The sequence below is a fragment of the Cupressus sempervirens genome, unplaced genomic scaffold (assembly GCF_028749045.1).
Source record: "Cupressus sempervirens isolate cs-2001-9-10 unplaced genomic scaffold, ASM2874904v1 CseChr00s100001_01, whole genome shotgun sequence".
Taxonomy (NCBI): Eukaryota; Viridiplantae; Streptophyta; class Pinopsida; order Cupressales; family Cupressaceae; genus Cupressus; species Cupressus sempervirens.
This window is the reverse complement of record NW_028322205.1, coordinates 3,822,297-3,836,705: the sequence shown is the minus strand read 5'-3', so window position 1 is coordinate 3,836,705 and position 14,409 is coordinate 3,822,297. Positions and strand designations below refer to the sequence as shown.

The following is a 14,409-nucleotide window of genomic DNA, read 5'->3' as shown; positions in this document are numbered from 1 at the left end:
ATGAGAACAAGACACATCTAGGGGAAACTAACTCCCATCTTGAACATGCCATTTTAGACACTAGACCAACTACAAGGCTAGACCCTTCTTCTACTTCAGGCTTTGCAAAACTTAGGTGGATGGATGTTAGATTCAATCTATATGGTACTAGTGCAATTAAACATATTCTTGAATCTATTAAAGTAGATTTAACCCTTAATCTCCTATACTTATATAATAACAAATATGTGCAGTAAAAGATTGCAATTATATGAAATTCACAAGTTGAGAGAGGGCAACACTTTTAGCCCTTGAACATAAAAGGGAAAAAAATTTTGATTAATGATGTTGAATTTAGAAAAACACCAAATATGCAGCACTAAGAACAAATGATCCTGTAGCTGATCAGTGCCTTATCTATTGGGAAATTCCATGAATCAAACACATACATCTATGATATCAAGGACATAATGCATACACCAAGACATTAGATCTATCCTATCACTTTGTGAATCAGACATTAGTGTTCATTAAGACCTCATTCTTATTAAATATCCTTCTCAAATAATCAACCCTGTCAAACACATCAAGCATTTATTTGGCCCTTTGTTCCAATAGCAAAACATATCCGACATAAAACCTTAACGTGATGCAAATGGGTCTCAATTCTTTTCCCTTAAACCATATAATATTACAAATTATAGAGATAGGAGACAAGAATTAGAATTAAACTAAAAACATTCTTACTCATTTGTGTTCATTTCTTTGAAACTATACATTCAGATGCATGAAATCAGAACATGAAAAACACCTAATAGATCTGAACTTTCTATATTATCTTCAATATTGCTATTATAAAAGAGAAAATATGGTGAAGAATGTGGTGTCATAGTGATGAGAACACATCAAGACTAAAACCTTGGTTTCACAAATCTACGAAAACTTAAGATTGAAACCCATGTGGTATCACAATAGTGAGTAGTTTTTTCTCCAAAACTAGAACCCACCTTTACAATGGATGAAAAAGAAGAAGATATAGACAAGGAGTGAATTCTTGGATCTAATCTAAAGATGACATGTGTCCACTTGAAATTCCATCCTTTGCTATTGCAAAACCTCTTTCCTCTTTCTACCCATTTGATCTAATATGGTTTTCATCATTATCTTGTACAAACTTGGAAATATCTCTACTAAATGATGATAACCTTTGAATCATGATTCCAACTTCAATTCTTGAAATCCATCACATTTGAAAACATATTATTCTGAAAACTAAAAATTGGAGCCAAATTATAACAGAATGGGCATAATATCCTCAAAACTATCCCAACTGACCTTTTACCATGTGTTTTTATCATGCCTGTAATAGTGTTTTCAATTTTAGCCCATTTCATTGAGAAGGCCCAAATTTTACATTTCTACTTGTAATCTGAACCAGTGACTTCCTATGTGAAGACTAACCTTATAATTGGAAAGTTCATCTTCTCCTAATTTTGGTGATATATAATATCGCTATATTTTCTTCTCTGGAACTCCCAGAATCTCATTTTGAAAATCATACCATTGGTGAAACTGTCTAGTCTGCACTTCTAATTTTCAAAAATTTAAAAATATCCCAAAGGTTACACTTTAGAATGTACCACTTTTCAATTTAAAAATCTGAATGTGCATTTTTTTGAAAAAATAATTAAAAGTTATTTTTTATCATTTTCAAATTTTTCCCACCCTTCAAACTGAGCTCAAACCTGGTTTGACCAGGCTACCACATGGTAACACTTGATTGGCCAACCTTTTCCAAACTACCACATCACCATTTTGGATGCAACTACTACATCATCATTGTCCGGGACCCACTACCACATGGAAGCTTGATGATTTTCTACTTTTCTTATCTTTTGATCAACTTCTTAAAGAGGGGAAGCACCCAACATAGGATGCGCCATGTGGCACAATCCTGCATGTTTTGATCTAAGCTTGTTGTTTTGGCACCACATCATCTATGATCAGGCTCACTGCCATGTGGTAGCTTCATGCTTTTCTACTTTACTTAACCTTTGCACATCTTCATAATGTGGGCAAGCACCCACAATAGGATATCATTTCCCTCAAGATCTAAGCTTACTGTCTAGTGCCACATCATTAAGACATCACTTTGGTTCAAAATTATTATTTGATCACCTTTAGTTGGCTGACCACTAGCCCCACACTATGCACTTTTCTTTCTAAAAGGTGTTGTCTTAAAGACAACATTCCCATTTTGTGTTTTTCTATATAACCCTCCAAATTTTTACCATATAATGAATGTGGAAGAAAAGTCATCTAATCTCTCCTTTTATATTGTGCCCAAAATCACAAATATGGAGAGGCTGATCTCAAGACTTGCAGTAAGCCATGTACAATATCATGTGAAAATGCCTATCACTTCCCATCGAGCCTTGCTAACAAACATTGATGCTACATACGGTGACTAGGATACTAAATCAATTGAATTGACACTCATGAAGAAAAAAAAGTAGATTTTATAACAAAACAAAGCATTACATCATTGTCATTCATCGAGGAATTATTGACAAGTGAACCCATCTTTTTAGAAAAGGGGAGATTTAGGGGAGTTATGCATGTTCTACCTGATTGTGAAGCTCATCCTCTTACCTATGCTACAAGTCTTCTTCTTTGGAATGAACTACCCTATTGGCACTTTGGATCTATATTTCTTCCCCTAGCAGCTTCTTTAATTTGTAGATCTCTTACATAAGACAAGCTATGTGTATTTCCCTCTGTCGCTTTAGCAATCAATATAGGTTCTATTTATTTAACATGAATTCCATGTTCCTTACCATTTATGCCTCCCCTACTCCTCATCTCATGTTGTGACAACTCTTGTTCTATTATTGTCTTATGTTAGGGAGTCCTCCTTTGACTGTGGCTCCTTCCATCTTATATATGTTGTTAGCCTATCTTCTACATAGTTAGAATGGGCTAACTTTGCAAGCTAGCTTCCATAGGATTTTTGGTACAAGGCATCTTCTTGGAGGTGTAGTTGCATCATTTGCTAGAGCTATTGGATCTCTTGCATGAATGACAAAAAGAATATCCTCCAAAAGTTGACCCTTCCCACTTCACATGGGTTCCAATATTTTTGGAGAAAAGTGAGCCAAAGAGTCTTCCCCTTCCATTATACTTAGAAAAATAGAATGATATAGGCCTTGATTATGGAAATGATCCACTAGCTAAAGTAGATTATATCTGCTAGAAATACCAAAGTAAGCTTTAATTTGAGGGGTGCTACATGAAAGATTTTATCTTCCTATTTTAGCTTCTTCTATTGCATGATGAACCAATGCACAAGAAGAAATATGTGCACCTGCTGACTAGCCCACCAAATATATCCTTCTTGGATCACCACCATATTGAGCAATATTTTGGCATATAAATGAAATACCCTGTAATCAATGCATACAATGATAACATCTCTTTCCACCAATCCTTGACCAAGAAGAGAACCCCAAGTTTTATCTGAATAATCCAGGCACTTCCAATTACAAAGGTTACTATTGGTTTTGGTTCATGGTTATTCTCTGGTATATAAAAATTCAACCTATTCCTTCAAAATTTATTAGTCCTAGTGAAATCAGTCAAGCCCCAAAGTGAGTCCAGCTAAATTTTTTTTTTTTCTAAACACCTGAAGTGCCAATGTAATCCATTCACCCTCTCGTACTAATTAGAATCAAGTTCAATCATAGAACCATCAATTAAAGCTCATTTTACCATTAATCTGCAAACTGTCAATTTAATGCCAGAGGGTCCTTTGACCAGCTTTAAAACTGACCCAAACCTCTGACCAAGCTCTAAAATCAAACATGCTAATTTTTTGTTCTGCATACTTACACCCTATTGAAACTCATCTCATGATGAACTCTCAGTCAAAATATATTGACCACTAAAGTTGTGCTTTTAGAACTATCTAGAAGAAAAGATTTTAGAAAACAGTAAATTGCATACAGATTTGGCTTTGAAAATTGGGTAAACTGACACTTGGAGAAACATAATTTGGGGTGTTAAATCACTATCATGAGTACAACATGGATCTGGGATTTGGGCTCATGACAAATAATAGGATGCATTTGGAAAATGGTCAAAGTAGGCTACTTAGAATTTTCAAACTGGAAACAATGGCAGAAAGGGGTTTTTTTGCAAATGGAATGGACTTGGGAAAGTGTGTAAATGAATTTGTCAAGACTTATAAATTTTCATACTTGTAGTATTTTTAGACTAAAATTTAGAGTTATGACATCAAAAAAAGGGGTTCCGACAAATCTGCACTTCTTGACACTAGTAAAAAGTTAGAAATTGCATTTGGAATCACGTTCAAAATCTAATAAAAAAGATTCGTCATAAGCTCAAATTTCAAATGTAGCAAGTCCTTGACCTCTAAAATGCAATGCAAAAGGAATTTTCTCATCTTGGTCAACTAGGTCAAAGTTATAGCAAGTCAAACAGGGCGTTCCAAAATTCAAAACAATTCATATTAGTATGACAACAATAAATGACCAACTTTGAGGAATTCAAAACCTAGTCAAATGAATTCAAAACAACTTGAAATATGAAACATAGGCTCTTTGGTATGGAAAATAAATGCTCCCAAAGTGGTGAGTAATGAAACATCGCTGGGTACAATATATTCAATTGCAAACATAGCCTCTTGTCGCTGTTTGACACAAGTAAAAATGCAGATTTGGAAATTGCTCAAAATAGAACTTCACAAAATGGATTGAAATGGAAATTTATCATCATGGAACACATAGAAATACTAAATTCATGGTGTTAGAAAAATTAAACACCTCTTGGGGCTCAAAAGGATGGTCAGGTACATATGCATCAAAAAGTGCTCATTGGGCTTGATTTTTCAATGGTACTCAAAATCGATGCTCCAATTTTGAGTCCCAACAGTGGCTCTATCTAGGGATGCATGTCCCTTGTGAGAATGGTAAGTATTTATAGCTCTAGAAGAAGAAAAATACACACCTTATAGCAAAAAATTCTCTCTTGAACAACTTTATTGAAAGCAAGAAACAACTACTCCTACTATGTACAAACGATGGCCCCGGGCCACTGAACTCCAACAAAAAATTTACCTCTGCCATAAATCTGATTTTTATTTGCATTCTCATGAGGTAAGCTAGAAATATTATTCATATCAGTCTTTCCAATCAGATTAACATCTTGAAACACACCACTTAGCAAAATTGAATCTACACCTTCACTTTCATAATGCATATAAAAACTAGCTTCATTTTCAACCATGCTCATTATGAAAGTTCTGATCAAAATGCTCAAAAATTTCAAACTCAAACTAAAAATCTCCTCCAATGAACAAATCATGCATGCCATTGGTTTTGGATACGAAAGCTTCATACTTAGCTTGGGGGAAAAGGTCACACTTACCTTCAAATTGTATATCCTTATGTATAACCGGATGATATTCGAATGAGCAATCAAATTTGTACTCACACATGTCATCAATGTCAACATCTAAAACTAATTTGGGATCTTTAAATGGTTCTTTAAAATCAACAAATGGATCAAGCATCATATTAAAATATCCATCATAAAACTCATTACAAGGTGCATGCTGATTTTCCACAACAACTTCATCAAACACCTTGTCATCCATCTCATAAGATGCACCATCATCATGTTAACTATCATACTCAAAAGAAGAACAATCTTTTCTCTTATAGTAGTAGGATAATGTACCATCATTAAACTCATCCTCAATCAAATCTGAACATTCCATGTCTTCTTCAAATAGTGGGTTGATAACTCCATGTAATGATCCTTTTTGAACATCTTAACAAAATATAGGTTGATCATCATTAGGATCTTCATCATATAAAGAATTACTATACTTTTAAACTCACTACCCATTTCATCTTCATGGAGACTCGCAGCATATGGAGAAAAATTAGAACTATATGAAAACCCACTTTCTATTTCTTCTAACAACCATATAGTATCCATAATTACATTCTCTTCATTACCATGTTTAGGATAACCATTATAGATAGACCATGATTCATTCCTAAACCCCTCACTACATGTTAGATCTTTATTGTCTAATGTAAGAACACTTGACAACCCTTCATTGAAATCTTCATAGTCAAATTCATTAGCACCAACTAGATTCACCATTTCGTTATCTTCGTATGAATGGTCACTTCCATAATTTCTTTCTTCTTCCTAATTTGCATTAGATTCATATGAAGAGGAACATGTACCACCACTATCCTCTTTTTGACTCGAGCCACAACTCTCATCATTGTCTTCACATGATGCTTCTTCATAATATGTTAGATCAACAACTTTATTGTTATCACTTGAAACATGACTTTTAGCTTCTTCATTCTCATATTGAGATGAATATCTTTGAAATTTGAATTTTATAACATTCTCAACATGATGCAATCTATGAATAAGAGAAATCATTTCTTGCATATCTGACTGATCAAGTGAATCCACCTTGTCATCCATTGTTGAAATACTACAAACATAGTGCACCCTATTCATCAAGAACAAAATCATCTCTTCCTTGAAGCCAAGAAAATTCATTTTCACATGTTCTTAATTTTGAATTTTTGAGAAAATGACTTACAATAGCAGTAGTACCTATTTGTTGATCTAAAATCAAATAATCTTTATGACATTGATCTGTCTTTTGCACCTCATCTTGCTGGCAACCATTCCTAGAGAAGTGACTTCGGGTTAAGCCATATTTTATTTTATTCTCAATCTCTATTTCCGTCATGAATGCTTGATGAAAAGTCTTAGGCTCTTTATCTCTTAATAGGTGGATCATCTTTTTATCAAATGCATCAAGATAAACAATTAGACATACTTGATCATTCAGTTTACAACTTTTGAGAATTTCATTTAAAACCTTTGCACATCTGATATTAAATTTAGGAACTAACTCACCATTCTAGATTTGGATTTTCAAGAGCTTATCAAAATAATCAAAGATGCTTACTCTTTCGCTAAACTGCTTCATAAAGACTGAAAGTAATTCATCCCAAGATGAAATTGAACATGCTAGTAGAAAGGAAAACCAATCCCTAACATTTCCCTCTAAAATTTGAACAAACAACTTCATATGAACACCTTTATGAGCAATTTCAAAATCACCAACCAAGTCACTGAATATCTGAACATGATGACCGGCTGAATTTTCATGGTTCCCACTAAACTTAGGAAAATAATTTTTGAGATTATACAGTATAGATTTTGGAAACCCATTAATGCCATCAAAATTTAATGGCATATATCTCTTGGCAGAAATAGATCTATAATTCTTATCCATGGACTGCATACTAGGTGAAATGAAATTTGACATTTCTTACAACTTTAAAACTCATTCACCATAATTACTTTCAGAATTCATTACTTGCACCAGATCTGAATTTTTTTCTACCAATTCAAATATTCAAACATACTTCAAAGTGTTAAAACACTTTTGCTAAACCTATTTTCACAAAGTATGCTGAGATTCACCAAACCATTCTCCTACTTAGTGCTGGAAAAATTGACTTGACAGAGAAAATTTTGTAAAGCTTACTTTCATGGAAATTAAATCACATGAAAGTGTAAAATACCATTAGTGTTGCATGAAAATATTGATCTGTTGACTGGCATAGGTGTTGATTTCAATTCTTCACACCACTGATCAAATCCTTGTAGAGTTGCCATCTCCTTGATGAGAAAAAAATGAAATCACTGCTATGATTCATTTTTAACATTAAAAAATTCTTATGACAGTAGATCACATACAACACTTCAAAAATCATTAGTTAGGAACTCACAGACTTTCTCTTCTTGTCTAAAACTTAACATAGGTTTCAGATCTGCATTACCAAGTTGAAAACTCTTTGAAAATATTTATATATAACTAATCTACAATAGTACAAAGATCCTTTAGAGAGTTGCCACTCACAATTGTGAGAAAGATTTAAAACATGATTCATAGCATGGAAAATCTGAACTGAACTTTCAACTGATAGAACTTACAAATCATTAAACATTTAGAAAAGAGAAACCATCGTTAAACAATTCTGGCTCTGCATTTATAATAGTTCTTTGAAAACCACAATTAGTTGAATTGACTAGAAATAAAACTTAGTAACAACACAATTTGCATTCAATCCTTCAAAGCTGCTATTGTCTTGAGCAAAGCATCACTGGGGTGCATGACATTTTGAATAAGAAAACTAGAAAAATACATTAGAGAACTTACTCTTGCAACTTTTTCATACACTTCTCCTATTGTATTCAATGTCCTTTTTAAATTCTCAAGATTTTTCTATCATTCAGATTCAATACAGTCCCCAGTAGAGTCACCATTTTGTTGGTGATTTAGATGGTCAATACCATATTGAATATGCAAAATATATCAGGTATTTACAAACTTTATCCCTAGCAAAGTTGTCATTTTGTTGGTGTTTTGAAATGATACAGGTTTCAAATTATCCCAATGAGAACAAGACACATCTAGGGGTAGCTAACTCCCATCTTCAACATGCCATTTTAGACATCAGGCCAACTATAAGGCTAGACCCTTCTTCTACTTTAGGCTTTGCAAAACCTAGGTGGGTGGACCTCATATTTAATCTATATGGTACTGGTATAATTAAACATATTCTTGAATCTATTACAGTAGATTTAACCCTTAATCTCCTATATTGTAATAACAAAGATGTGTAGTAACAAATTGAAATTCTATGAAATTCACAAGATGAGTACGCAACACTTTTAGCTCTTCAATATAAAAGGGAAAAAAAATTTGATTAATGATGTTGAATTTAGTAAAACCCCAGATATGTAGCAGTAAGAACAAATGATCTTGTAGATGGACAAATGCCTTATCTATTGGGCACTTCATGAATCAAACACATACATCTGTGATATCAAGGACATATTTCATACACCAAGACATCAGATCTATCCTATCACTTTGTGAATCAGACATCAGTGTTTATTAAGACCTCATTATTATGAAATATCCTTCTCAGATAATCAACAACCCTGTCAAACACATCAAGCATTTAATTGGCCCTTTGTTCCAATAGCCAAACACATCAGAATACAACCATAAGGGGATGCAAATGGGTCTCAGTTCTTTGCCTGTAAACCATATATGATTACAGATTACAGAGATAGGAGATAAGAATTAGAATGAAACTAAAGAAATTCTTGTTCATTTGTATTCATTTATTTGAAACTATACATTCAAATGCACGAAATCAAAACATGAAAAACACCTAATAGATCTAAACTTTCTATATTATCTTCACTACTTCTGTCATACAAGAGAAAATATGGTGAAGAATGTGGTGTCATAGTGATAAGAACAGATCAAGACTAGAACCCTAGTTTCACAAATCTAAGAAAACTCAAGATTGGAACCCATGTGGTATCATAGCAGTGAGTAGTTTTCTCTCCAAAACTAGAACCCACCTTTATAATGATGAGAAAGAAGAAGATACAAAAAAGGATTGAATTCTTGGATCTGATCTAAAGACAACATGTGTCCACTTGAAATTCTATCCTTTGCTATTGCAAAACCCCTTTCCCCTTTCTACCCATTTGATTTAATATGGTTTTCACCATTATCTTGTACAAACTTGGAAATACCTCTACTAAATGATGAAAACCTTTGAATCATGACTCCTACTTCAATTCCCAAAATTCATCACATCTGAAAACATAATATTCTCAAAATTGAAAATTGGAGCCAAATTATACCAAAATGGGTATAATATCCTCAAAACTATCCCAACCAACCTTTTACCATGTGTTTTTACCATGCCTGTAACAATGTTTTCAATTTTAGCCCATTTCACTAAGAAGGCCTTAATTTTACATTTCTGCCTATAATCTAAACCAGTGACTTCCTATGCAAAAAATAACCTCATAATCAAAAAGTTCTTCTTCTCCCAATTCTGGTGATATATAATATCACTATATTTGCTTCTCAGGAACTCCCAGAATCTCATTTTCAAAATCCTACCTCTGGTGAAACTATCTAGTCTACTCTTCTAATTTTCAAAAATTTAAAAATATCCCAAATTTTACACTTTAGAATATACCACTTTTCAATTAAAAAATCTAGATGTGCATTTTTTTGAAAAAATAATTTAAAATATATATTTTATCATTTTCAAAATTTTCCCACCCTTCAAACTTAGGTCAAACCTGGTTTGATCAGGTTGCCACATGGAAACACCTGATTGGCTGACCTTTTCCAGACTACCATGTCACCATTTTGGACACACCCACCATGTCATCATTGTTTGGGACCCACTGGTACATGGCAACTTGGTGTTTCCTTGCTTTGCTTATATTTCGAGCAACTTCCTGAAGCGGGGAAGTGCCCACTGTAGGATGTGCCATGTAGCACAATCTTGTGCATTTTGATTTAAGCTTGTTGTTCTGACACCACACTAGTTGCATGGAAGCTTGATGCTTCCCTACTTTACTTAACCTCCACACATCTTCATAATGTGGGCAAGCACCCACCTTATGATGTGGCACATGGCATAATCCTATGCCTTTGGATCTAAGCTCACTGTCTGGTGCCACATCATCAAGATGTCACTTTGGTTCAAAATTATTGTGTACTGGTCACCTCCAATTAGTCCACCACTGGCCCCACACCATGTAGTTTTCCTTCTAAAAGGTCTTGTCTTAAAGGCAACATTCCTATTGTGTGTTTTTCTATTTAAACACTCCAAAGTTTTACCACATAACAAATGTGGGATAAAATTCATCTGATCTCTCCTTTTATATTGCACTCAAAATCATAAATATAGAGAGATTGATCTCAAGACTTGTAGTAAGCCATGTACAACATCGTGTGAAAATTCCTATCACTTCCCATCAATGCTACATAGTGTGACTAGGATACTAGATCAATTGAATCGGCACTCGTGAAGAGAAAAAGCAAAGTTTATAACAAAATAGAGCATTACAACATTGTCATTCATAGAGGAATCATTGACTGGTGAGCTCATCTTTTTGGAAAAGGGGAGATTCAAGGTAGTTTATGCATGTTATGCCTGATTGTGAAGCTCATCCTCTTACGTATGCTGTGGGTCTTCTTCTTTGGCATGAACTACCCTGTTGGCGCTTTGGATCTATATATTGCTTCCCGCACCAACTTCTTTAATTTTTGGACCTCTTGCATAAGACAAGGTATGTGTATTTCCCTCTATCACTTTAGCAATCAATATAGGTTCTTGTTATTAAGATGAATGCCATGTTCCTTGTCATTTATGCCTCTCCTACTACTCACCTCGTGTCATGAGAGCTCTTATTCTATTATTGTCTTATGCTAGGGAGTCCTCCTTTGACTGCGGCTCCTTCCATCTTATATATGTCATCATCCTATCTTCTATACAGTTAGAATAGGATAACTTTGTGAGCTAGCTTCAATAGGATCTCTTGCAAAAGGAATCTTCTTGGAGGTCCAGTTGCATAATTTGCTAGAGCCATTAGATCTCCTACATGAATGATAGAAATAATATTCTCCAAAAGTTTATCCTTCCCACCTTGCATGGGGTCTAGTATTTCTAGAGAAAGGCGAGCCAAAGAGTCTTCCCCTTCTATTACACTCAGAAAAATAGAATGATATAGGCCTTGATTATGGAAATGATCCATTAGCTGAAGTAGATTATATCTGCCAAAAATACCAAAGTAAACTTTAATTTGAGAGGTTCTCCATGAAAGGTTTTCTCTTCCTATTTTAGCTTCTTCTATTGCATAATGAACCAATGCACAAGAAGAAATATGTGCACCCGCTGATTACCCCACCACATATATCCTGCTTCAATCACCACCATATTGAGCAATATTTTGTCATACAAATGAAATACCCTGTAATCAATGCATGCAACAATAACATCTCTTTCCACCAATTCTTGACCAAGAAGAGAACCCTATGCTTTATACCCAATAATCTAGGCACCACTAGTTACAAAGGCCACTACTAGTTTTGTATCATGGTTATTCTATGGTGTATACAAATCCAACATATTCCTTCAAAATTTATTAGTCCTAGTGGAATTAGTCAGGCCCCAAAGTGGGTCCAACTAAAATTTTTTTTTTTCAAACACCTGAAGTGCCAAAGTAATCCATTCACCCTCTCGTACTGATTAGAATCAAGTTCAATCATTGAACCATCAATTAAAGCTCATTTTACCATTAATCTACAAATTGTCAATTTAATGCCAGAAGGTCCTTCGACCAGCTTGAAGACTGAACCAAACCTCTAACTGAGCTCTAAAATAAAACATATTGATTCTCTATTTCACATGCTTACACCCTGTCAAAACTTGTCTCATGACGAATTCTCAGTTAAAAGATATTGACTGCCAAAGTTTCCCTTTCAAAACTACCTACAAGAAAACATGTCAGAAAACTATAAATTGTGTATAGATTTGGCTTTGAAAATGGGGTGTTAGATCACTTTCATGAGGAAAACTTGGATCTAGGATTCGGGTTCATGATGAATTATAGGATGCATTTGGTGAATGGTCAAAGTAGGCTACTCATAATTTTTAGATTGGAAGCAATGGTAGAAAGGCATTTTTTTGCAAATAGAATGGACCTGGGAAAGTGTGCAGACAAATTCACCAAGACTTGAAAATTGGCACACTTGAAGTATTTTTAGAGGAAAATGTAGTGGTACAATCTATTTGATCTCACCTATCATGGATTTAGAGTTGTGACATCACAAATAGAGGTTCCAACAAATCTGCTTTTCTTGACATTAGTAAAAAGTTAGAAATTGCATTTGGAATCACATTTGAAAACTAATCAAACAGATTCGTCATAAGCTCAAATTTGAAATGTAGCAAGTCTCTAACCTCTAAAATGCAACACAAAAGGAATTTTCTCATCTTGTTTAACTAGGTCAAATTTATCACAAGTCAAATAGGGCTTCCCAAAATTTAGAACAATTCATATCAGTATGACAACAATAAATGACCAACTTTGAGGGATTCAAAACCTAGACAAATGGATTCAAAACAAATCAAAGTCTAAAACATGGGCTATTTTGTGTGGACACTAAAAACTCCCTAAGAGGTGATTCATCAAGAATTACTAGGTGTGATATATTCAATTGCAAACACAACCTCCTATTGTTGTTTGACACTTAAGCAAAAATGTAGATTTGGAAATTGCTCAAAATGGGACTCAACGAAATGGATCAAAATGGAAATTTATCATGATGGAACACATAGACATATTGAATGCATGGTGTTAGAAACATTAAACACCTCTTGGACTTCAAAAGGATAGCTAGGTACATATGCATCAAAAAGTGCTCATTGGGCTTGATTTTTCAATGGTACTCAAAATCGAGGCTTCAATTTTGAGTCCCAAAAAACCTAATGTTTGTTGATTCTCAGTTACTTCTTTGACCAAGTTTATATATGATTGGTTCCTAGTGTGAGATGACTCTTGTATTTACTTTGGGTCATAAGTAAGAATCTTGTCTTCGGATGTGTGCAGATTGTTTTAAGGTTAGCCTTCTCTTATGTAAAGGTCTAGAATATTTTTAAAGAAATTTTGGCAAGTATAAGTAGAGATTTTAAGGCTTAGGTTAAGAATATCTTAGAGAGTTGAGATAGAGATGTGAATGAGCATAGAGGAGCAAGTCTAGATTTAGAAGTTTTGGAGATCGTGGATCTTGAAGTTGTAATCTTCTTGTATTGGTCATAACCCAAAAGGCCTTACAATTTGGCATGTTTGCTAATAATTTGATGAGTCAATAAAGATATTGTTGGTTCTTTTCTCCTTGGTGTTATTCTCTATTATTTGATTCTATTGTGTTAGCTCTATAGGGTGCTTGGACTATTAGGTGTACCTTTAGACCTAATTTTCCAATCATGCATGCATCATAATAGAATCTATTACATGTACCCTATTAAGATGCATTTGGACCCATTGTGCAAGTTATAACACACTTAATGACCTAGTTAAATCTCTAGGTCCCCTTAAGCTAAACATGTATCATAATTACCTATAAGTATACTAGAAGGGGGTCTCTATGAGGAAAAATGTGACATAACATGAATTATTACCTAATCAAACCTATTACACTCTATCTAGACCCATTGGGATCATTATGTAAGCAATAACTCACTTAATGACCTAGTCGACTCACTAGGTCCCCTTAAGCCAAACATGTATCCTATTTACCTATAAGTGTAACAAAAGGGGTCCATGTGTGGAAAAACCTAAGATAAGTGCATTATTACCTAATAGAACCTATTGTTCCCTATTAAGACCAATTAGGACCCATTGTGTAAGCTATAACACACTTAATGGCCTAGTGGACTCAGTAGGTCCCCTTAAGCCAAACATGTATCCTAA

General features: G+C 34.2%; 2 pseudogenes; both read right to left on the bottom strand.

Moving 5' to 3' along the window:
• Window positions 1-2,948: 2,948 nt before the first annotated feature.
• Window positions 2,949-10,422, bottom strand: LOC149527877 (isoprenylcysteine alpha-carbonyl methylesterase ICME pseudogene; annotated as a pseudogene).
• Window positions 10,423-11,430: 1,008 nt separating this feature from the next.
• LOC149527876 (putative isoprenylcysteine alpha-carbonyl methylesterase ICMEL2) lies at window positions 11,431-12,062 on the bottom strand (annotated as a pseudogene).
• Between the last annotated feature and the right edge of the window lie 2,347 nt (window positions 12,063-14,409).